Source organism: Arachis ipaensis, chromosome B02, assembly GCF_000816755.2.
Source record: "Arachis ipaensis cultivar K30076 chromosome B02, Araip1.1, whole genome shotgun sequence".
In the NCBI taxonomy this organism is placed as follows: domain Eukaryota; kingdom Viridiplantae; phylum Streptophyta; class Magnoliopsida; order Fabales; family Fabaceae; genus Arachis; species Arachis ipaensis.
Window position 1 is genome coordinate 16,882,061 of NC_029786.2, and position 11,804 is coordinate 16,893,864.

General features: G+C 33.8%; 1 protein-coding gene and 1 long non-coding RNA gene across 3 annotated transcripts in view; both read right to left on the reverse strand.

Annotated features, from left to right (window-relative positions):
- The window catches only part of LOC107625049 (protein trichome birefringence-like 14), an 8,562-nt gene extending 6,998 nt beyond the window's left edge, over positions 1 to 1,564 (reverse strand). For both annotated transcript variants that reach the window (XM_021115607.1, XM_016327581.2), the window contains exon 1: positions 1,424 to 1,564. The gene's annotated coding sequence lies outside the window, so the exon portion shown is untranslated. The remainder of the gene's footprint in view (positions 1 to 1,423) is intronic.
- The window catches only part of LOC110268749, a 6,868-nt gene continuing 5,465 nt past the window's right edge, over positions 10,402 to 11,804 (reverse strand). Inside the window, exons 2-3 of the long non-coding RNA XR_002357169.1 lie at positions 10,782 to 10,886; positions 10,402 to 10,698 (exon numbers count right to left, since the gene is read on the reverse strand). This is a non-coding gene — a long non-coding RNA (uncharacterized LOC110268749). The remainder of the gene's footprint in view (positions 10,699 to 10,781; positions 10,887 to 11,804) is intronic.

An 11,804-nucleotide genomic window follows, 5' to 3' on the forward strand; every position in this document is an offset into this window, starting at 1 on the left:
GTTAGAAAATACTAAAATATATACTATAAAAAGCATGAAAGATACCAAAATACAAATTGGTGCAGTGGTTGTCAACTTGGTCTTCATACGAGTCGAGCCAAGTTTAACTCCCACATGCTGATGTTAGCACGCAAGTTGACCATTAACTGGTTTGATTGGTTCGTACTGGTTTTGATCGATTTTTACAACTATGTGTGTTAAGTTTAGGAAGAAAGAGGCTGGGAAAAAGGGGAAAATTAGGGTTAGGATTTCTGATTTTCAATTTGGGGATTTTTGAGATTTAGGATTAAAAATTAGGGATTTTATAAAAAAAAATATGAATAAATATTTTGATAAAATTAAAGGGTAGAATAATTTTAAAATTAAATGTACTCTATTAAAAATATTTAAGAACATTGTTTATCAACATGTTACTAAGTTCAATTAATTATTTCTAATTTAATTATTTTTCAATTACTGAAATTATGTGAAATACTCAATTATAATAAAATTCTAATTAATTTAAACTCTAATTATTATAAAAAAAATTACATATAACTCCTAATTATTTTTAAATTTAAAATATTATAAAATTTTATTTAATTACTTTTAATAAAAATAATTTTTTTAAAATAAAATCCTAAACAAATATAATAAATTTAATTATTTAAAAATTCGGAATATTACACACCTATTATAACATAGTATAATTTTTCATGTGATAAAATATTCTAAAGAGTTGAAATCACAATTCAGAAATAGGGAATGCATTAGGTTTATGCATAGCTTCCCAAAAAAAAGAATATGAGGGTGCCAAAGATGTTAGGCAAAAAACAATAAAAAAATATTATGCTTTAATTTATTCCTACTCGTTTTGACAGCTTTTACCGCCATCTTCAGTAACAATCATGAAGCCTTCTAGAAGATCTGTCAGTAAAAATCTAAGGAACAAGGACCTACCATTTGCAAATTACCGCTCAAATAACGTAAACTCATTGGACTCATCTAATCAATTATCCACCTGGGATTTCAATTTCTATATCGACACCAAAGGGTTGGCAACCTGACTTACAGTGTTCAATGTTGCAAATAATTTGTTAGTTGAAACTATTATATCAGATATTCATTATGCTTATTTGAATGGCATGATTTAGTATTCTAAATTCAGTAATCTCTAACCTATTAACTATTGTAGCTCAAATTAAAAACAAGTAAATGATCAAACAGTTGTAATACAAAAAAAATTAAATCCGTATTGTATCTATTTCTCAAGCAATCTGATAACATCCCAAAATTCAAATCCAAAACATGAAGATAGGGTGTCATCAGAATCTGAAAAGCAAACCGGAAAGAACAAAATGAATTTTGATTCGCTTCAGAAAACAAAAGCACATAGTGTATCCAAGTTTTGTAAATAATTGAAAAGAAGAGTGGTAGAAAGAACCTGTGATTTGTAGCTAGCAGTGTAGTTTTGCAAGTGCTGCTGTTCCTTTTCACAATTAATTGAAGATCTGCTCGATGATGACCACACATTTCATCCGAAGGGGATATTTTGGGTATATAGAGAAATCATCAAGGGTGTTTATGTAAATTCAAGAATTTTTCTAATGGATCAACTTTCGTTTCGGCCGCGTGAATATATACCGGTGAGTAGTGACCTGCTAAATAAAAAAGGTTTAACTGTCGAATATCTTAGAACACAAATTAGGATAAATCAACAAAAAATATTCAAATAATTTTGTCGTTATAAAAATATATTTAAATTTTATTATTAACAAAAATATTTTTAAATAATGTAAAAACACGACTAAAATAATCTTTGAAAAAATAACTATTTGTATTTATAAATTTTATGACAAAAGTATCCACCAAAAAAAAAATTAATGTTATACTTATAAATGAATTTTGTGTGATAAAAATATAAAAAGCTTAATTTTTTTATTTTTAATAAAATTTTTAAATTATCCTTTTAATTTTTAACCTTAACTCCACTACCATTTTTTTGGTACCAAATCCCAAACTTTCACAACTTTCACCATACTCCACCACCATTTCTTCTTTACCAAATTCCAGACTTTTACAACCTTCACCACACAACAACCCTCACTCTTCACCCAACAAACTACCATTTATTGCGCTTACTGGCAAAACTCGTATCACGAAGTTGGCTTCCTTGACAAGAATCTCCAGATCCATTACTTTTTGGATTTTCCTTCCGTTTCATTGTTGGTGCCTTTATTTCTACGAGAAACTCTTGGAAAGCTTAATCAACGATCTAACATTTGCATTGTTGTTTTGGAACTAGGATCACCATGGTGGCATGGAAATGCCTTCCCTTTCCACTGACAGAAGATCATCGATGTATGACCCACTTAGAAACGCAAACCATCAACTGTCGATTTTGGTGGATCTGAGTTGGAACAGGAATGGCCCTGACACCAACAGCAACGTAGACGATAACCTCAATTTGATGTACATAAACTTCGTTGAAGTGAACACGTCATTGAACTTCTTTGGACATGCTTTCTGTGTTGCAGGACACGCCTTTCACCATGAAAACCAGTGCCAGAACTTGTGAGAGCATGCACAACACGCTCCACACTTGGTTTAGGGATAGAACCCAGCTAAATGGGGAGGACATATGATCTCTCTATTCTGCTGGTAGGGATTCTCTCTTCTACTGTCACCATTCCAATGTCGATAGAACGTGGAATCTATGGAAATCTTTCGATAACAAAGGCATTACTGACCTTGACTTTTTGGAATCAAATTTTCTATTAATAAGAACTTGGTGCGCGTGAAGGCCAAAGATTGCCTCGACTTGGTTAAGTTTGGGTATGATTTTGAGAATGTTCCGTCTGTCTAGTGAGGGTGGTGAATGTAACACCCTAACTTTTAGCACCTCATGATTGCACTAAAAGTCCAGGCGTTACATACCTCTAAATCTTTTTATTTTATATTATATTTAATATTGAGCCTTTGCGAATACAAACCAAAATTTTAATCAAGAAAACGAAAGGAGACTTTATTTTAAATCACTTAATCACAAAAGTATATATACAATCACATAGCTTTATATACATAGATTTATTCAAAGATTCTCAAATACAAGTCTTACCCCCTCTAAAATTAAGATAATGAACGACGAGGGTAAAATAAAATCTAAGACTAAACCAAATACAGGAAATACAAATACATTTGTACATAAAACTCTATCATTCAGTCGCAGCTCCACGCCAAGGATTCTTGAACTTGTCGCTGAAAAAGAAAATCTGTAGGGCAGTGAGAACATCGTCCTCGCAGATTCTCAGTAAAGAAAGGGAATGCCATAAAAGTAAGGAACAAAATGCGAATAATTGACTTTACTTAATGAAACTATATTTTTATCAAGCCTTTGAAATTATTTTGTAATTTTACTTTAGACAATTAATTGATTTCTTTAAAATTTCAGAACTTAAAATAAACCTCATTTGCGACATTAATTCTTAATCACTTTAATACATAAACTAGAAGCACAAGAGGCCCAATTGAACTCACAAGCAAGGCAAAATAAGTCAACCAGCACAATCACAGAGAAATACAACCAGCAAACACAATCAAATGCAAATACGCAAACAATATGATACATGTCTAATCCTATCGTAGGTAACGAACTTATTTGTCAGTTTCCACCCGCACCCGAGGCAATCCAACTAGCAAGTTGGATAAGGCATTCCAATGACAGAACCTCTGCAAGTTTTTACTTCTTGCAGGTGCTGATTCTCCAGCTGAAGTATGTCAAACATGAGCTCTGCAAGTACTTGCAGGCACTGATTCTTCAGCTGAAGCATGTGACCCTTTCTCCTGGAAGCCATTCCATATACACAGGCATCCCCGCACAATCATTCACATATAAATCCCATGGCGTAACATTCTCACATCGGCACCATAACTATTTACTTTTCATCACCATCTCGTGACCTTTTATTCATTTCATAATCACATGTCGGGTTCTCTTTTCTCTTTCTTTCTTTTTCTTAACAAACCGAACTCAAATCGCAACTTAAAACAAAATCTCTTCTTAAAAGATTGAATTTAAAACATTATACTTTTCTTAACAATTCGAATTGAAAACAAGACTCTTTCCGTAATAAATCGAAATCAAATAATATTCTTAAATCAGATTTGCTTTTAAATAACGCTTTAAACAAAGTCTTGGAGTTTTATAAAAATTTCGGCAATATTTCTTCTGAAATTCGGACTATGTCCCCTACCAAACCATTTTCAATTCTAAAAAATCATTGATAAATCCAACAAACTATATCTATTATAAGAACATTTATAAATCTGAAAGCTAACTAATAAATCAAACCAATATTTTCTCAAACTCATTCCAACGGTTTTAAACCCAAGTCATTCCTTACTTTAGAAGTATAAATCAAACTTTCCAATATTAAACCCTTTTCTCGATATGTGTAAATATGTAAGCCAAATCTTTTCTCAACATAGAATAATTTCTCAAAATAAGCCTATAAGTCGGATTTTTAAATCAAAATCACTTTTTGTATATTTTTACAAAAACTCGGATATAACCTCCCTTTAAAATTTGACTTTGCCACCCTTACAGGCTTCCTCACTTTCATAGTTTCTCAAATCAACAATCAAATTAAAACATCAACATAACTAGAGATTCTAACATTAATCACAGCCTCAATTCAAACTCAATTCATAGAACGCAACTCACATTCCCAATTCAATAAACAACATAAAATGTTTTACCATTCACCATCACAATACAACAAGCAGCAACTACAACAATATTATCATCAATAACAGAATCACAATTAGCAAATACACATATAGATAACCTAACCAACCAATTCTTTACAGCACCATCAAATAAATCAAATATCAAATTCAACATATTCAAACATACTATCACCAACAATTTAACTTCATCGATTCTCATTAATTAGTTCTCATTAATTAGTCATACAAAGAATTTATAAATTATTCGCAATTACTCAATAAGCTTTTGGAATTCTAAAATTAAAAAATCTTAATTTTAAAACGAATCTCCTACCTCAATTAGCTGAAATTCGGTAATTAAATGCAACAAATCCTTTGTTTATTCTTAATTCGTAGTAGCAACAACTTTCCTCTTGGAGCAACAGCAACAGCGATCTTAGCGCCAATCATAATTTTTTAGGAGATAAATTGGCAACGCTAGAATAAAAATATGCAAATATAATTAGGACAGAGATATGACAGAGGAACAAAATAGTAATAGAGTAAGGAAGAAAATGTTACAAGTCTCATAAACAAAGGAATCAGAAACATAATAGAAACACTGCTACCGGTAGCAACAACAGTGACCCATTTCAAGTTTGACGATGGCAGAACAGCAGCTCTAACAGCGGCTAACTCCAGCTATAGCAGGACGTGACGGAGCCAAACCCTAGCAGTGGCGGTGGTAGTTCGATGGCGTGAAGGCATGGCGGTGCGGAACAGGGCCTTGCTCCTACCCTAGTCTTCATGTTCTCCTCTCCTTCACGTCAGACGCTCTCTCTCGACTTTACTCAACGGCGCCAAGAAGCACGGCGGTGACTGGCGCGAAACTCCTCTAGCGACGGCTATTCGTGGGTGGATTGGCGGCGAGCTGGCGGTAAAGGCGACAGCAAAACGGCGAGGCGACAAAGAAAGCTTTCCGCGATAGAGTAGTGGCTCTATATAAAGAGCCTCCCATACCCTCATTCAGATATGCAGAAGAAGTAGTGTGTTACCATGTTAGGGAGAGTAGAAGAGTTGTAGAAGTAGTGTGTTACCATAAGGGGGATTGCTGATCAACAAAGAGGGAAAGGAGGGTTGCAAGAAACAAAGAGGAAGATTGGGAAATAGGAGAAAAAAAATATTACTTTGTATTTATTTTAAAAAATGGTTCGTAATTATTGTGCTCCGAAAAAACATATTATAAATTATTTAGATCATCCAATTTATATAAGTTGGTAAATTATATTTTTATTGTGTGTTTAAATTTCTAATGAATATGTAAATATTATTAACGGTTTACATATATTTTATAAATAAATATGTTAATATTTGTTTATTAATAAATGAATATTTATAACTAATCTAACAAATATATTTTTGTTGATGCAACCTAATAAGAATTTGTTGGTGCGTAAACTGGATCCGCCACAGACATGGAACCCGATGGTCGAAAACTACTTACGCACCATGGGATTCTACTACGTATCTAGGATTCACTACAAGAAAAACACACATTTAGGTACACTTGAAAAGTGTAGCCAAGAGTGAAAAAAAATGATGTCTTAGGCTACGGCTACGCTTTCTGGGCTACGGCTACGCTTTCTGGGATGATTCCTATTTGGCTATTGTCTATTCTCAAAGGCTAAGCTTTTCTGCACCAAGGGCTACGCTTTTGGCGTTTGGGAATAGGGTGCGCTTTTCAAGTGATGCTGTCCAGGACCAAAGGCTACGCTTTTCAGCTTCCACTTTTACTAGAATAGACTACGCTTTTTAGCGCTACTGCATCACCTGAAAAGCGTAGCCACATTGTATACTAGAGCTACCCTTTATAAGTGTAGCCTTAGGTCCCTCATTGTTTTTTTTTTTTGTTTTCTATATATATATATATGTATATGTATATATAATTTTTTTCTAAAACCTAATATTTAATAATATAATTATATATATAATCCTATATTTTTAATTAAATTAGTGAAACATTATAAAATAAAAATAAATATATAATAATACTATGTAATATTCTTTAAATAATAAAAATTATCCTTAAACAAGATTTAGATTGCCATAATAAATTAGCAGCCATAAAATCTTCTATTTGAAAATAATACAAATTATTTCTCTAAAAATACAATTTATTTCTCTAAAAATAAATTACTTCGAACATAAGATCTTCTATCTGGGAATAATACAAATTAGCAGCCATCATTCTAGCTAGTAAACAAGTCTTTTTCCATCAACACATCGTTTCTGATTATAGTAATCCATTGACTCCTCAGTAGTTGGAAAGAACTGCAGCACATTTAATTTGCCAAATCTAAATAAAACTGAGCAGCATAAAGAGAAAGATGGAGTAAATGTAAAGCAGGTTCATTAAATTTAGAAGAAAATGTTTAGATACTACTTGTAACACCCTAAGTTTTATACTATCGTGGAGGTCTTTAAAATAAGGTGCCACACTTGGTCAAGAAAAAGAATGACTTAATCGTTACGCAAGGAAGGAGTAAATGCGCGTAGAACGGAAAATGAGTAGCACTAAAACGTTGGAATTTGAATAAAAGTGAAATAACATCTTAACCATGAGTACGTTTCAAAATACTTATAGGAAAGAAAAGAAACTAATTACGTCCTAAACTAATCTTGTCGAAGAGGCTCCCATACTTGCATCATATCCTATCCTTGATCAGGACTCTTCAGTTATTCACGAATCGAGGTACCAAGGGTCTCCCTCCAACACCTTTTCGCGCAGTGAAGACCTGGTTTCGTTGCGTGGGATGAACCAAAACTCGACGGGGTGCCGAAGTGGGGGAATAGGGCACGTATTCCACCCTTGGACTTCCACAAGGGTTCAACTCCTCCTCTGGATCCTCCTCCATGGTGTCTTCCTTCTGGCCAGGGTTGTCAGATTCCTCTTCCTCGGTCTCGGAGTCGGACTCGAGGTGTACCACCTTAAGTGACCGCTTCCTAGATGTTGAAGCGTTCCTATGACGGACAGCTGGGGTTCTTCTTCCACGAGTTCTCGACCTAAGTAGATAGTTTGGAGCACGGTAGTAGTGGTCGCAACTACCCACGCGTGCTTCGAGGGGTCATACTCGGAAGTTATCCTCGGGGGGCACTGCGTCGTCTCTATCCGCTGTGCCATGTTCCTCTGGAGACAGTATGGGAAAAGAAAGGGAGTGAGAACCTAACGTCTCAGTAGGAGTGCTATGCAACACCTCCATATCCATCTCCAGCCCACGTGCGGAATTTAAAAAAAGGAGCGTATAACATGGCATGTAATATGCATCTTTCTTGTAAAACATGTGTGCAAAAAGGAAAGCATATAGGAAAATAGAAGGATAACATCTTAAGTAACATCAACATAATCATAATTAAATCTAAAAGAAAAACATAGAAATCAAACTTTCATTCGTGCCTTCTCCTTTCTTAATTTATAACTTTTATGGAGGGTATTGATCTCAAACCGGTATAAGTGGGAGTTCCCTTCCCTTACCGAAGGTTCTTATCCCAAACATTTTGGCGATCACCTTCCCTTACCGAAGGATCATATCGATATCTTGTCTTTGGGGGTCACCTTCCCTTACTGAAGGATCATTCCCTCAGTTTAATTTACAACCAAGGTTATTTAGACATACACAAGAAGGGAGTCATATAAAAAAGATATATTATTATATAAAATTGATGGGATAGTCCCCTTCCCTTACCGAAGGTTCTTATCCCAAACGTTTTTCGATCACCTTCCCTTACCGAAGGATCATCTCGATCGATCACCTTCCCTTACCGAAGGATCATATCGATATCTTGTCTTTGGGGGTCACCTTCCCTTACCGAAGGATCATTCCCTCAGTTCAATTTACAATTAGGTTGTTTAAACATACACGAGAGAAAAATCATATAAGAAGAGATCATGCAAGAAAAGGGACAATTGTGATGATAAATGGATATATGAAAATCATGAGACTCTAGCATGTGTATGGATTTTCTAATTAAAAGATCTTGGTAATATAATAGCATGGATTGAAAGAGGTCCTATCAAAGTGCAGAAAATAGGGCATTTTAAATAATTGCACAAAATATTAAAGAAATTATGTATTCTCGATCCTAAAGGAATAATATAATGGTGCAAACGATCATATGGGTGTACATAATAAGAATAGAGTATATTAAATATTTGAATAAAATATTTAAGAAAGCATGTACTCTTGACTTTAAAGGAGTAATAATAACATAATGATATGCACATAATAGAATAGGATATATTAAATATTTGAATAAAATATTTAAGAAAGAATGTACTCTTGACTTTAAAGGAGTAATAATAACATAATGATATGCACATAATAGAATAGGGTATATTAAATATTTGAATGAAATATTATAAATAATAATATAATAATGTAAGAGATCACACACATGCATATAATAGAATATAGTATGTTGAACAAGACAGTATAAGAAGGCATGTACTCTCGGCCCTAAGGGAATATTAATATAATAATATAGGAGATTGAATAAGCATTATAAGAAGGTATGTACTCTCGACCTAAGGGAATATTAACAATATAATCATATGAAAGAGCACAAAATGAGTATAGTGAATAATTGAATGAATATCACAAGGAGACATATACTAATGATTTAAGAAGACATGAATGACATGGTGGACAGACATGATCAACATGAATAAAGGATGAGTGAAAGATAATTAATGTCATGATAACATTCGTGAATGGAAGAAAATAAAAATAGAACATAACACATGCCAAGCATTTTAAAAAAACATAATTCCCTACTCTTTTTCCTAACGCTTCTTTGAGCTTGCCTCTTGTGTTTGCCCGCAGAATATTATTTCTTTGTAGAGAGAAGGGAGAGGGTTAGTGTTTGAGAGGAGTGATTTTTCTACCTATGGGTGTTCCCCTATTTATATACATTTGGGGATAGGGTGGTTGGGATATTTTAAATTTCAAACGGAGGGTGGTTACTAGGTTCCTATCCAAAATTTCAAAATTCTAAGCTTATCTCCTAACTGATTTTCAAATTTCGAATTTAAATTTTGGTTTCTAGAAGGGGTGGTTGTTACACTACTCACTTTTAAGAATAATAGAAGACCGAAAATCATCAATCATGTTCTTGCCATTCTAGCCTTACAATGGACAACCACAACATTCTCAATATCTAACTTCAACCACGAGTATGCACTATGACAGAATGAGATAATCAGTTGAAGTGGGGGGCAATTATGGTCATCAAATGGAAAGCTAGCCACCTGAAAAGGGAATTTGACATTGCAGTTGACATTGCAGATGAAAGCAGCAGTTGGTTTGAAAAACAAATCTAAGTGCTGAAAAAAACTATAACCCAAGTGAAACAGAAAGCTAACACATGTAGTCTAAGCTGTCTAGTTATCATCATAACAAAACTAATGATAGATGATATGAATTAATATATTCAAAGTAGACAAAGAAATTAAAGCATACATTAATGACACACTTAAAGTTTATGGAGTATAAATGAAATTCACATCGTTTTTGTGGTGCCACACTTCTCCTCAAAGACTCAGTAAAATTTAGGACTCACCTTTCCCTCAATACGAAAAAAATGCCACAATACAATGTTAATGCTTTTACTTTCATATTCTCACTAAAAATATATACCTTGTGAAATAAAAGAGATCTATTTATTAACAACCTTAGGTTAGAAATTTATATCAGACAAAAGGCAACATGCAGTTTTCTTTCCTTTTTCTTTTTTTTTTTTTCTTTTGCGTGTGCCACCGGGGGAAGGGGGTGGTTAACCACACCAGCGCAATTATATCTATAATGTGACAGTGCTAAGTTACTACAAATCATGGCTACCTGAAAGCGATAAAGCAAAATAGAGAAATACCACTTCGGTAAGCCTATCCTCGAATGACCCGGCATTTGCATCAGCACGCATGAATATCTTCCGATAGACTGCTTTAAGGTTCTTGATCTGGATAATTAAACAAGAGAGAAGTTTAGTTGCAATGAAAAACAATCGAAGATGAGTAATTTTAACATTTTTGTTACTATAACCTCTGCAGTGCTGAATCCACGTCGAGTTAGGCCCACTAAATTTAGACCCCGAAGCTCCGCTCTTTCTCCGGCTACCATTGTGTACTTTGGAATATCTTGTGAAACCTACATGTATATAAGAACATGACATTGTAGTTGCACACCTGAGTAATGTTAAATCATTTGGCATGGTAACAATATTTGCTTTAACAAGTTATCCAAGGAAAATTCAATATCAATAACACATTAGACCCAGTTTAATCAACTTTCTATTAATCATCCCGATGACCAATAATGCTGTATTGAATTCCAAAATCAAGAACAACCAGATTCCTCATACAATACTTACTAATCACAGCCTTCATAAACTTTTTTCTAATTGGCTTAAGTGTTGTATACTATCCTTACATGATATCATAACAATCATATCTTTTTTGTTACAAACAGAAAAATTCGAAACAAAGAGATTCAAAGTAAAACGTACCACAAAACCACCACCAAGAAAAGAGAAAGAGCCAAGATGGCAGAATTGATGAACAGTAGTCGCTCCTGCAGTGTGAACATAGCCTTACATATGAAAAACATTAATTATTTTCCAACTATAAAATACAAGTTCATTAGAGGAAGCATTAGCAATTATAGTATACAACAAAGACGTATGGACCTAGCAGAAGCTTGCGACTCTCCTTAAACATGCTGGGTTGCAGAAAAATTTTGTTCCTTCCTTAACATAGCACCTAGTGATTAAAGCAATAAATTTAGCAATATACTCAACCATTAAAAAAAATGTTCATCATCAGATTGCACAAGCAGCAGCATATTCAAAGGAGAAAATGGAACCAGAATATGCAGAGGCAAGAAGAACGAGTAGACGCGGATGGAAATAAATAAATAGCATGCATGTTCATCAACAATACATGGGTTGTTCATCAAATCACAATTCACAATTACATATAAACCAGATAAAAAATCCCCAAATTAAAAACCCTAAAATTGGAACCCTAACCACCCAAATTTCAGAACCATACAGAAATCTATAGATAC